The sequence below is a fragment of the Aegilops tauschii genome, chromosome 4, assembly GCF_002575655.3.
Source record: "Aegilops tauschii subsp. strangulata cultivar AL8/78 chromosome 4, Aet v6.0, whole genome shotgun sequence".
NCBI lineage: Eukaryota > Viridiplantae > Streptophyta > Magnoliopsida > Poales > Poaceae > Aegilops > Aegilops tauschii.
This window is the reverse complement of record NC_053038.3, coordinates 438,246,595-438,260,445: the sequence shown is the minus strand read 5'-3', so window position 1 is coordinate 438,260,445 and position 13,851 is coordinate 438,246,595.

Below are 13,851 nucleotides of genomic sequence, written 5' to 3'. Positions count from 1 at the left end.
TAATTTAAATCCAATGAAATTTTACCCGCACAAAAACAATGAAATTTAAAATATCAAAATCCGAAAGAAAAAAGTATTTTGGAACTAATTGCATGTTTGCTGTATTTTTTCATTTTACAACCCATTTAATATTACTTATAGCCCCTTTCTTATTACTTATAGCCCATTTTTTGGGCAAAATGCAGCCCTCCTCATCTTGAAAGATTTCTGGCCCAGTAGGGCGTAGAAAAGCAAGTAGGCCTACGTTGGTTATTCTGCAAAAAACAAAATAGCTGGGCTAGCCATTTTCACAAAGGAAAAAACAAACTAGGTTGGTCATGTTCTAGACGGGCCACAGCTCCCGAACAACCCAGTTGATACCCTTCTCCGTCCCTAAAAAACAAAATTAATGCGCGTGCTGCTGGGTCCCTACTGTCATCCTCACCATGTACAGTCATCTCCTTATTCCTCTCAGTTGTTGACCATGTTGACAACACCGGAGGGCGGCGCCACGGCGAGTGAACCAAGGCGGAGGACGATGGTGAGGCCTCGGATGGGAACGAACAGGAGCCGGGGAAGATGCGCAGAGTTTTAGGGTGCGATGTGGCCACGATGCGTGCGCGGCAGCACAACCAGCCGTGGGAGGCGGGAGCAGGCGGTCCCGCCGGCGCTGGTTTGGCTTTGGTGGCTAGAGGAAGAAGAGATTGAAGAAACACGACAGACGTTGAATGTCAATCCAATGGTCAAGGTTGGCACAATCGTTTGTTGACTAAGCTGACACCAAGTAGCATACTTTTCTATATATAGGAAGAAAAGAAAAATTGGCCTCGTTCGCCTGATAACATTCCCGAAACTACGACCGTTCGATCTTGCGTCGCAGCTAAAACTGTGAGGAAAATGCGTTCGTCTGCCGTCCTCCTCCCAGGGAATGTTCGCCACATAAGTGACTAGCACCCTTGGTTTTCAACCGAGAGGTCTTGGGTTCGAGTCCCAGGAACTCTCAATTTTATCCTCCTTCCTTCCTCGCAAAAAAAGAAAGAAAATCAAAGACTTGAGAAGGCATACAGAACAAGCTAGTGTACCAGTAAAGAGACATTGCTGAATTTTAGAAAGAAAAAAAGACGTGCTCATGTAGCTGGTTCGAATCCAAACCTAGACTATGACTATATATGGTGCTATGCTACTCTGCAAGTAATGAAACTGACATATCCAACATTCGCTTCTCCTCTTCTCTACTTACTCTGCCTAGCATCAGAAGCTCTGGCCGCAGCAACCATGTCCGCTGGCTGCTCATCCACCTGCTCTTCAGCAGGCAACAACCAGATATGCGCCAAGTCGCCACCCGTACCATCGCATGTGGGTATCATCACATCCCCACCGGGACACGCACCGGAGCCGGTTGCTCATCGCAACCCGCTGCCGTTGGTGTGGTGCCACTGCTGCAAATCACACAGAGTCATCCGTTGCGTCTCAACCACAATCCTCAACCCTGGTTGAGTCTTCTACAAATGCCCGAATCATAAGGTAATAATATGTTTAAGTGTTGTTCTGCTGCTTTCAATTGCTGATTTTTTTTAATAGTTTAGTTGATGATCTTCCAATTTGATTCGTGCAGAAATGGGAAGATTTGTGTGATTTGTATTTCTGGGAAGTTGCTGATGTGGGGGAATGCAACTACGCTGATTATTTGGTTAGCCGAGGAATCCCAATACTAGCAGGTTGGGCTGTTGGACAAGTAACTGAAGGAACGGCAGAAGAGGAAGATGCAGAGCAGAAGGTTAAAGATGTAGTTCCTCTGATCATGGCCAAGCAACAGCTGCTGAACAGCCTTGACAGCAATGAGGAGATGAAAGAGCTTGTGAAGATAATGGGAAAAATCGATCTGCTCTATAGGATGATTGTCTCTTTATTTGCAGTGTATGTAGCACTCGTGATGTATTCAGTGGCTATGACATGAGCACTTTGCTGAAACTAGTAATGAATGAAACATGTGTAGCAGGCTGGGCGTAGTGTTGTGAACATCTAATGATTTCTATTAACAGAAATAGGGGGTATCCCCTTTTGATCATAAATAAATAAATAGCATAGGCCCTTTTGGTAATAAATAAATAAATTAGCAGAGGCCCTGTCGGGTCAGCTTTGTTCCCATTCGAAGACGTCGAGAAAATTGCAGTCCAACAGCAAACTATGTCATCAAATTCAAGTTTCACAGCCAAATATGAGTACAACTAAACAACAATGTCATCATGTTTTAGTCGTCATACAATCACCAAACACAAATGAACATACATAACAAGTGATGTTCTCACAGCAAAATACTAAACAACACGTTCATCAGGTTTCAGTTGTCATAGCAAACACAATTTCACATAGTAGATAAAAAAACGTCTTCTGACAGGCAAATACGACAAAAACAATCTAATCATCATCCGTAGCAGCAGCGTCAACATCTTCGCCATGTGTATCAGTCTGAATCATAATTCCCCAGAGTGTCATCTTCTTCTTCATCCTCAGTGTCCTCGAACATTGGCTTCTTCTTGATCAACTCTTGTATGTCCACAGCACGACAGGCAATCTTTTCGCCAGCGTCATTGACGTGATGGTTCTCAAAGATATTAGGAACATCTGTGGAATCTTGTACATCAGGAGCAGTGTAAGCATCATCTTGTTGTGCAACTTCATTAAACGAATTCCTCTACTCAAACCTTTGCAATACTCTCCAGTCATCGCTACGTGCAAATGTGTCTTCCAAGAAAAATATCTGTGTTGCTTGATTTGCCAAAATAAAAGGCTCGTTGGTCTGGTACGCCGCCTTGACATTGATGGATTTGAAATAATCATCGGCTCTTGGTTTTGCGATCCTGGAAAATAGGTTACACCAACGACAACACAACAGAACCACACACCGATGATCCTCGAAACTGGAGATAAACTGCAACTTGCACCTTAGGTTTCCGTGAATTTGATGATTGTTCTTTAAACTTGCACCTTGCGGATTCCACCATTAAGAAACCTATGGGAAGAATTAATGATGTTCTTATTGTTGAAAATAGGAATTATGTGCCCGTAGACTTCATTGTTCTTGATATAGATTGAGATCCTTCATGTCCTATTATTCTTGGTAGACCTTTCCTTAGAACGATTGGTGCAATTATTGATATGAAAGAAGGGAATATTAGATTCCAATTTCCGTTAAGGAAAGGCATGAAACACTTTCCGAGAAAGAAAATTAAATTACCTTATGAATCTATTATGAGAGCCATTTATGGATTGCATGCCAAAGATGATAATACCTAGATCTATTCTTGCCTTTATGCCTAGCTAGGGGCGTTAAACGATAGCGCTTGTTGGGAGGCAACCCAATTTTATTTTTGTTCCTTACTTTTTGGTTCTGTTTATTAATAAATATTTGATCTAGCCTATGGTTAGATGTGGTTTTATGTTTTAATTAGTGTTTGTGCCAAGTAAAACCTATAGGATCTTCTTGGATGATAGTTATTTGATCTTGCTGAAAAATTCAGAAACTTTCTGCTCACGAAAACAATTGTTAAAAATCACCAGAATGTGATAAAATACTGATTCCAATTGCAGTAGATAAATAAACAACTTATATAGGTCTTCCTATTTTGATCGATTTTTCTGAGATACAGAAGTTTGCGTTAGATACAGATTACTACAGACTGTTCTGATTTTGACAGATTCTGTTTTTCGTGTGTTGTTTGCTTATTTTGATGAATCTATGGCTATTAATGGAGTTTATGAACCATAGAGAAGTTGGAATACAGTAGGTTTAACACCAATACAAATAAAGAATGAGTTCATTACAGTACCTTAAAGTGGTGTTTTGTTTTCTTTCGCTAACGGAGCTCATGAGATTTTCTGTTGAGTTTTGTGTTGTGAAGTTTTCAAGTTTTGGGTAAAGATTTGATGGATTATGGAACAAGGAGTGGCAAGAGCCTAAGCTTGGGGATTCCCAAGGCACCCCAAGGTAAAATCCAAGGACAACCAAAAATCCTAAGCTTGGGGATGCCCCGGAAGGCATCCCCTCTTTCGTCTTCGTCCACCGGTAACTTTACTTGGAGCTATATTTTTAATCACCACATGATATGTGTTTTGCTTGGAGCGTCTTGTATGATTTGAGTCTTTGCTTTTTTAGTTTACCACAATCATCCTTGCTGTACACACCTTTTGGGAGAGACACACATTAATCGGAAATTATTAGAATACTCTATGTGCTTCACTTATCTCTTTTGAGCTAGAAAATTTTGGTCTAGTGCTTCACTTATATCTTTTAGAGCACGGCGGTGGTTTTATTTTATAGAAATAATTGATCTCTCATGCTTCACTTATTTTATTTTGCGAGACCTTTAGAACAGCATTGTAATTTGCTTTGGTTATAAAATTAGTCCTAATATGAGGCATCCAAGATAGGTGTAACAAAAACTATCATATAGAGTGCATTGAATATTATGAGAAGTTTGATACTTGATAATTGTTTTAAGATATGAAGATGGTGATATTAGAGTCATGCTAGTTGAGTAGTTGTGAATTTGAGAAATACTTGTTCTAAAGTTTGTGATTCCCGTAGCATGCACGTATGGTGAACCGTTATGTGATGAAGTCGGAGCATGATTTATTTATTGATTGTCTTCCTTATGAGTGGCGGTCGGGGACGAGTGATGGTATTTTCCTACCAATCTATCCCCTAGGAGCATGCGCGTAGTACTTTGTTTCAATAACTAATAGATTTTTGCAATAAGTATGCGAGCTCTTTATGACTAATGTTGAGTCCATGGATTATACGCACTCTCACCCTTCCACCATTGCTAGCCTCTCTAATACCGCGCACCTTTCGACGGTATCATACACCACCATATACCTTCCTCAAAACAGCCACCATACCTACCTATTATGGCATTTCCATAGCCATTCCGAGATATATTGCCATGCAACTTTCCACCATTTCGTTTATTATGACACGCTTCATCATTGTCATATTGCTTTGCATGATCATGTAGTTGACATTGTATTCGTGGCAAAGCCACCATTCATAATTCTTTCATACATGTCACTCTTGATTCATTGCATATCCCGGTACACCGCCGGAGGCATTCACATAGAGTCATATTTTGTTCTAAGTATTGAGTTGTGATTTTTGAGTTGTAAGTAAATAAAAGTGTGATGACCATCATTATTAGAGCATTGTCCCAAGTGACGAAAGGATGATGGAGACTATGATTCCCCCACAAGTCGGGATGAGACTCCGAATGAAAAGAAAAAAAAGAAAAAAAGAAACAGACCATAAAAAAAAGAGAAAAGGCCCAAATAAAAAAATGAGAGAAAAAGAGAGAAGGGACAATGTTACTATCCTTTTACCACACTTGTGCTTCAAAGTAGCACCATGATCTTCATGATAGAGAGTATCCTTTGTTGTCACTTTCATATACTAGTGGGAACTTTACGTTATAGAACTTGGCTTGTATATTCCAATGATGGGCTTCCTCAAATTGCCCTAGGTCTTCGTGAGCAAGCGAGTTGGATGCACACCCACTTAGTTTATTTCGTTGAACTTTCATACACATATAGCTCTAGTGCATCCGTTGCATGGCAATCCCTACTCACTCACATTGATATCTATTAATGGGCATCTCCATAGCCCGTTGATACGCCTAGTTAATGTGAGACTATCTTCTCCTTTTTGTCTTCTCCACAACCACCATTCTATTCCGCATATAGTGCTATGTCCATGGCTCACGCTCATGTATTGTGTGAAGCTTGAAAAAGTTTGAGAACATCAAAGTATGAAACAATTGCTTGGCTTGTCATCGGGGCTGTGCATGATTTAAATATTTTGTGTGATGAAGATAGAGCATAGCCAGACTATATGATTTTGTAGGGATAACTTTCTTTGGCCATGTTATTTTGAGAAGACATGATTGCTTTGTTAGTATGCTTGAAGTATTATTATTTTTATGTCAATATTAAACTTTTATCTTGAATCTTTCGGATCTGAACATTCATGCCACAATAAAGAAAATTACATTGAAGAATATGCTATGTAGCATTCCACATCAAAAATTCTGTTTTTATCATTTACCTACTCGAGGACGAGCAGGAATTAAGCTTGGGGATGCTTGATACGTCACCAACGTATCTATAATTTTTGATTGCTCCATGCTATTATATATTCTGTTTTGGATGTTTAATGGGCTTTATTATACACTTTTATATTATTTTTGGGACTAACCTATTAACCCAAGGCCTAGTGCAAATTGCTGTTTTTTTCCTATTTCAGTGTTTCGCAGAAAAGGAATATCAAATGGAGTCCAAACAGAATGAAACCTTCGGGAGAGTTATTTTTGGAACAAACGTGATCCAGAGGACTTGGAGTGGACGTCAAGAAATCAATGAGGAGGCCACGAGGCAGGGAGGCGCGCCTGCCCCCTGGGCGCGCCCCCACCCTCGTGGCTCCACCGACCTACTTCTTCCTCCTATATATACCTATGTACCCCGAAACCATCGAGGAGCACCACGAAACCCTATTTCCACCGCCGCAACCTTCTGTACCCGTGAGATCCCATCTTGGGGCCTTTTGGGTGCTCCGCCGGAGGGGGCATCGATCACGGAGGGTTTCTACATCAACACCATAGCCTCTCCGATGATGTGTGAGTAGTTTACCTCAGACCTTCGGGTCCATAGTTATTAGCTAGATGGCTTCTTCTCTCTCTTTGGATCTCAATACAAAGTTCTCCTCGATCTTCTTGGAGATCTATTCGATGTAACTCTTTTTGCGGTGTGTTTGTCGAGATCCGATGAATTGTGGGTTTATGATCAAGATTATCCATGAACAATATTTGAATCTCCTCTGAATTCTTTTATGTATGATTGGTTATCTTTGCAAGTCTCTTCGAATTATCAGTTTGGTTTGGCCTACTAGATTGATCTTTCTTGCAATGGGAGAAGTGCTTAGCTTTGGGTTCAATCATGCGGTGCTCGATCCCAGTGACAGTAGGGGAAACGACACGTATTGTATTGTTGCATCGAGAATAAAAAGATGGGGTTTATATCATATTGCTTGAGTTTATCCCTCTACATCATGTCATCTTGCCTAATGCGTTACTCTGTTCTTATGAACTTAATACTCTAGATGCATGCTGGATAGCGGTCGATGTGTGGAGTAATAGTAGTAGATGCAGGCAGGAGTCGGTCTACTTGTTGCGGACGTGATGCCTATATACATGATCATGCCTAGATATTCTCATAACTATGCTCAATTCTATCAATTGCTCGACGGTAATTTGTTCACCCACCGTAATACATATGCTATCTTGAGAGAAGCCTCTAGTGAAACGTATGGCCTCCGGGTCTATTCTCTATCATATAAGTTTCCGATCTACTTTTATTTTGCAATCTTTACTTTTTATCTTTATCATAAAAATACCAAAAGTATTATCTTATCATCTCTATCAGATCTCACTTTTGCAAGTGGCCGTGAAGGGATTGACAACCCATTTATCGCGTTGGTTGCAAGGTTCTTATTTGTTTGTGTAGGTACGAGGGACACGCGCGTGGTCTCCTACTGGATTGATACCTTGGTTCTCAAAAACTGAGGGAAATACTTACGCTACTTTGCTGCATCACCCTTTCCTCTTCAAGGGAAAACCAACGCAATGCTCAAGAGGTAGCAAGGTGTGAGACAATGCGTGAGAGACAGGCCTAAAGATAATGTGCGTACATGAGACACGTATAGGTAGGTCTATGTATATAGAAAGGGTCGATGGGGATTATGCGTGTGTATGCTTGTGAGAAGAAGAGTGCTTGTGATAAAGGTTAGTGAAAACAGTCGTAAATGGTTACGAGAGGGAGGGAGGGTTATATCGAGAGCATGTCTGCGAGAAAGACACCTCGGGAGAGAGTGTGCGAGCATGTGTGAGAGACCACCGATGGAGAGTGAAACTACACATAAAAGACTGATGTACACATTGATTAAAGATATAAATTGTATCCAAATATTAGAATGGGATCATGATATTTGCAATTCGCGTAAGGAACGGTCATTGATCCATCAGACATCTAGATTATATCGAATTTGAGCATGTCTATGTTATTATTCGACATAATTGATCCACATAGTTAGTATTTTGAACTCCAGACAATGCATCGCTTCGAATATAAACGTAAGTATAGTTCATGTTGTGTGTGTAAAGCACATTATACATACGAAAGTTACACAATGAACATTATAAATAGCTAGCTATGAACTAGCATACATTTCAATTCAACTTAAGGTGGTTTAAAAAAATCGAATTCAACATGAAGTCCATTCAATTATATGAATTCGATATCATGGCATTTGTAAATCATACCTAAATTATGGGGGCACCAATCTTTGCTCTGATTTTGTGCATAATAACATATATAGTCGTGTACAAAATAGATTCAAATTTAGCTCCTCCATTCCAAAATAATCATAGTTATAGGATTTTCAAGTGTCAAAATTTCAAAAAGAAGCAGATAATTTAATGAGGTTTTCAAACATACAAGGTCAAATTTAATGTTGTCTATTTAAGTCAATCCTCAAAGTTCAAGAGTACTCTAAACGTGAATGCTTCTGTTTCAAAATTTCGAACGAAGCGCCAAAAGAGCCTCTACTTGCCCGAAACCGCATGAGACCAATGTTTGGTAGTAGAAGGAAATTACTTTTCTAACTCCGACCCGTGAAACCTACCGGCCCGACGTCCAAAGGTCTAAACCGGGGTAGGTTTGTAGCTTCATCTAGACGCCACGCAACCGCCCCCGAAAAACATTCATACACAATGGCCGCCTAAGCACACATGCGCACGACCGAAATCGCTCCCGCCCACTATTTGGGACACCTGGGATTACCATCCTACCCCCGACCCGCAGTATGTCCGAAATTTAAGAGGGGGGCAAAGTTTGTACTTTCCCCAAATTTCAAACAAGCGCGTCCCATCTGTTCAAAAAAGCCAAAAACAAGCGTGTCCCAGACCGAAACATGGTACTCCCTTAGCTCCCCCCGCCCCCCTCCCGTTCGATTCCCCATTTGTACTCCGTGGGCGCCAAAACTACCTCTCCACCAGCCGCGAAACCTCGGCGTCCTCCGTCCGCCACCCCATCCCACCCATCAACCGCCGCCCTCCTCCATCATGTTGGAGCCGATACCCCAACGTCATCGTCCACCGCAACGCCCTCCACAGCTAGTAGTTGAAGTCGAGGCCGAGCCGTCCGTACCTGAGCCAATTCAACCACGCCGTCCTACGCCTCACCGCTGCCGCTCCAACTTTGCCACTGTCCACCGCACCGGAGATGTTCCTGCTACACCGTCCTTCACCGCCTCGGATCTGCTTCCCCTCCGCCGACATACGGCCACGGCAACACAGTCAACAATTTGGCCATGGGTTCGTCCAAGCCTGCACCCTCCTCCAAAACATTGGTTTCCCCGGCAAAAAGAAGAAGATCGGCGCGACATATGGAGGAGACCACACTGGCAACCGGAAATGGTACTCCTCTTCCCTTATTCGTGCAAATCTTATGTGTCTGCTTGCACGGTATTCATCCCACAGAAGACACTAGTTGACCGCTTCTTCTTGATACTAGATGTTCCTAGTAACTCGCGATGCACAAGGTTTCTCCTCATATACTATTTCACCTTAGCTAGAGGTCCGTCGCCCCCCTGGATTTCAATTCCTGGTCAGTTGATTCCCAATTAACAAAAGCATTCCCCGGCGTAACAGGCTCTAGTCCACCTATTACGCCGGGGAAGCAGCGCCTCGTTGTTTATCTTAGGGGCATGTGGGGCCTAGAGCTGCTGACGCCCGATCTGGAGGTCGGCCGGGATTAAAGGGATGGCCTGGGGGCGCTGCCAAGCACAGTGGTGGTGTGAGGTCGAGGGGAGGGCGGGGCGGCGGAGGCAGGGGTCTGGGCCGGTGGTCGCTGGCGGTTCGAGAAAGATTGTCAACAGTGACTGGCGGGAGGTAGACGAAGGCCATCTGCCCGTTCCTTATAGATCGGATGGTTCATAAAAAAATCGACTGAACTATTTATTTTCAGTCGACTGTTATCTTGATAGGACCACATGTGGTGGTGTGCTGGAGGAGTACCTGCATTTCCTGTGCTCATATATTACAAAATCATACGGAGTAGAATCTAATTTTGTTTGCCATGCAATGTTGTAGAGCTATCATATGTCTCGTGTCATTTATTTTTCAGCATCTGCTATCTGCTACTTTTACAGTGCACTAGTTTGCACACACTTCACCCATACTCTCACTATTGTGTTTTTATGCAAGGGTATTTCAGACTCTGCTGCTATGAGAAAAGTAGAAAAGAAAAGAGAGAAGTCACTCCAGCGTCGTACGCGGATAGGCTAGACACGTCTCAACCTTATAAAGGGTGCAGTGTCAGCAGATGGAGACGGTAAACGTAGCTCTGGAGTTGATGACCTCGCCTGCAATGAAGCACCATCCCAGGTGCTTGCTTTAACTTCGAGGTGCCATATGTGGTTGCATGTTGCATATGGTGTCTAGCTTGTATTCGAAAGGCCGAAGTCGGTCTTTATTAAGATAAGGAAAGATATTTTTTACATGAACCACCATCCCGTGAGCACCAGAAGACAAATAGCTAGTCAGGGCACTGGCAGAGCCAGTGACAACCCCAGCACAGACAGGCATCACCTGGAAGAAAACTAAAAAGCCACGATGGTGGCGAAGCAGCCCGCCTCCCACCAGGCTCTCAGGTCCTAGATGATCATGCTCACCACTCCAGCCAGATCTCTAGCTTGTATTGCTTCCAATTTGGTTAAATTGCATCTGCTTAGCTTACACACTATACCTTTGAATATGACATGCCTTCCTGTTTTTGGTAGATACTAGTACATCTGTCTATTAATCATGTTCTTACATCAAACTAATGTTCTTGTGTATCCCTCATCAATCACTTATGATGAGGCAGTCAGGACAGTGGACTATTGTGAGAAAATATCCTCATTTAAAGAATGCAGCGTCAGCCTCCCCACATGATTCTCAAGAAACAGCAAGGCTAGATGAAGATAGTGAATGTAGCTCTATAGTTGATTACCGCATTTCCCCTACACTAGCATCGCAGGTGCTTGCTCTAACTTGGCAGCGTGATATGTGGTTACAAGTTGCATATGGTGTCTAGATTGTAATTCTTCCAATCTGGTTAAATTACATGTGCTATTCTGCTTAGTTTATACATTATACCTGTTAATGTGACATGCCTTCCTGTTTTTAGTACATAGTACATCTGTCTATTAAGCATGTCCTTACATAAAACTATTGTTTTTTGTATCCTGCATCAATCAATATGACGAGACACCTTTAGTACATGCAGTGTGATATTAGTTGCATCTTTCATATGATTTATAGCATGCGCTGCTTCTAATTTGTTGAAATGTCATTTATGATGGGACACTTTTAACTTGGTAGAGTCATATTGGTTGCATCTTTCATGTGGTGTCGAGCTTGCATTGCTTCTTATTTGTTGAAATGGTTTCTGCTTAGTTTACACAAACAGTTGTGAATATGCCATGCCGTCCTGTTTTTCGTATTATTCCATCCTGGTATCATGTGTTTGCCTTACATCAAAGTAGTGATTGTCAGTATCATGCACGAATGAGTTCTGAAGAGTGAATTTTATTGCTTTTTCTTGTCGGTTTTACTTGACAATTCAAAATCAATAAAGCGGAAGGAAGTTAGCAAGGCAGCGGATAAAGGTGCTCCTTCCAAACTGAGGGCCTCTACAGATTTTACTCCTCATCCCCCCCAGATGATTTCCAAGACAACACATGCATAGACACTCAATGTAGCTGTGTTGATGATGAGCATGTCTCCCCTAGTGCACCATCACAGGTGCTCCCTCTAACTTGGCACTGTTATATGTGGTTGCATGTTATGTATGATGTCTAGCTTGTATTGCTTCTATTTTTTTTAATTCCATCTGCTTACTTTACACATTATACTTGTGAATAAGACACGTGTTCCTGTTTCTAGAACATACAATATCTGTCTATCACACCATGTTCTTACATCAAAGTACTACTGTTGTGTAACCTGCAACAATCACTTATCATAAGACACGTTTGACTTGGGAGTGTGATATAGGTTACATCTCGCATTCTTTTCTAGCTTGTACTACTTCTAATTTGTTGAAATGGCACTAATGACGAGAGACTTTTAACTTGGTAGAGTGATATTCGTTGCATCTTTCATATGGTGTCTAGCTTTCATTGCTTCTAATTTGTTGAAATGCCTTCTCCTTAGTTTACACATCATAAGCTGTGAATATGCAATGCTGTGAATATGCAATGGCACTAATGACGAGAGACCTTTAACTTGGTAGTGTGATGTTGTTTGCATCTTGCATATGATTCATTTCTTGTACTGCTTCACATTTGTTTAAATGCCATTTATGATGAGACACTGTTAACTTGGCAGAGCGATATTTGTAGCATCTTTCATATGGTGTCTACCTTCCATTGCATTTCTTCTAATTTAGTGAAATGTCTTTCTGTTGGCTTGACTTAACATGGCACAGAGGAAGAGGAAGGAACACAGAATGACAGGAAAGGGAAGCGGAAGAATCCTGCAGATTCTGCTGGTACTAATGGTGCAATAGAAGGTCAAAGTCCAGCGGAAAATTGTACAAATGGGGTATCCCGTGCTACACGAGCTGCAGAACAAGCCAAACAGAAACAAATAGTTGCCACCAAACAAGCAGAGACAACCCTAGTTGTTGCAACACCTTCCATAGTACCACCAGCTGCACGATTTACTCGTTGGTCAACTCAGCTAGCAGCACGTTCCCAAGCTCCCTTGCCACCTGACACTACTTCCGAAGCACTCTTGACACAAGATGAGTTGGCAAGATCGGATGAACTTTGTGAGCTTCAACAACAAGAAGGTAGTTGCTGAAGTCAAGTTACAGTTGCATGCTTCTTTATATGTAGTCTCACAGTTTGATGTACACTAACACTTCCTATGTTCGTTGTTGGACTAGCACCTAGGCGCAAGAGGAAACAAACATCAGGGATAATGCTCGATAGGTTAACTAAATCTAGAGGAGGAAGAATGGAGATCCGTTTTGAGGCAGGTTTAAAAAGGCCACGTGATGCTATAGAGTCAGCCAAGTTAGTATCAGAGGCAGCGGTTGCCGTTAGGTGTCATGTACGTATCCTCCCAACATGGATTCAGTACAGGAATGACAAAGACGAAACCAGTTCAACACCTTCCTCGACCATTTATCTGTAAGTATGGTTATGTATGGAAACTAGTAATATCGTCTTGCTCTGTCCCATACTTTCTAGATTGCTGATAATGAGACTCGCATAATTTTCAATAGATGAGGTTCAAGTTGGATAGACAAGATGATGCAACCAAACAAGCTTGCACCCATGTTTTCAAGTCTGCTCTGCGACAGTATCGGTATAACTTGAGGAAAACTCACTTTGAAGGCAAGGCTAACAATGAACTTTCCCAAACATCTCCAGTGGAAAATATATCGGATGAAGACTGGAGAGGCCTCGTTAAACACTGGTCTGATCCGAAGTATCAGGTACATTATATATATGTGATCAGATCACATTTTGAAGTCCTATTTACGCATGTGCCACACAAATCTATCTTCTTGTAGGTGAACTGTTCAAAGAACAAGGCCAACCGTACGAAAGTGAAATTCCAACAGACGACATGATCTCGTAGCTATATTGCACACTGCAAGGCTCTTGTAATTAGCTGCTATTTCACTCTTTTCGCTGTACCATATTATCAGATCTATATTGACTTGTTCCAAATGTAGAGGAAACCCGCAAGGACCAAAAAGTACCTGAACCAA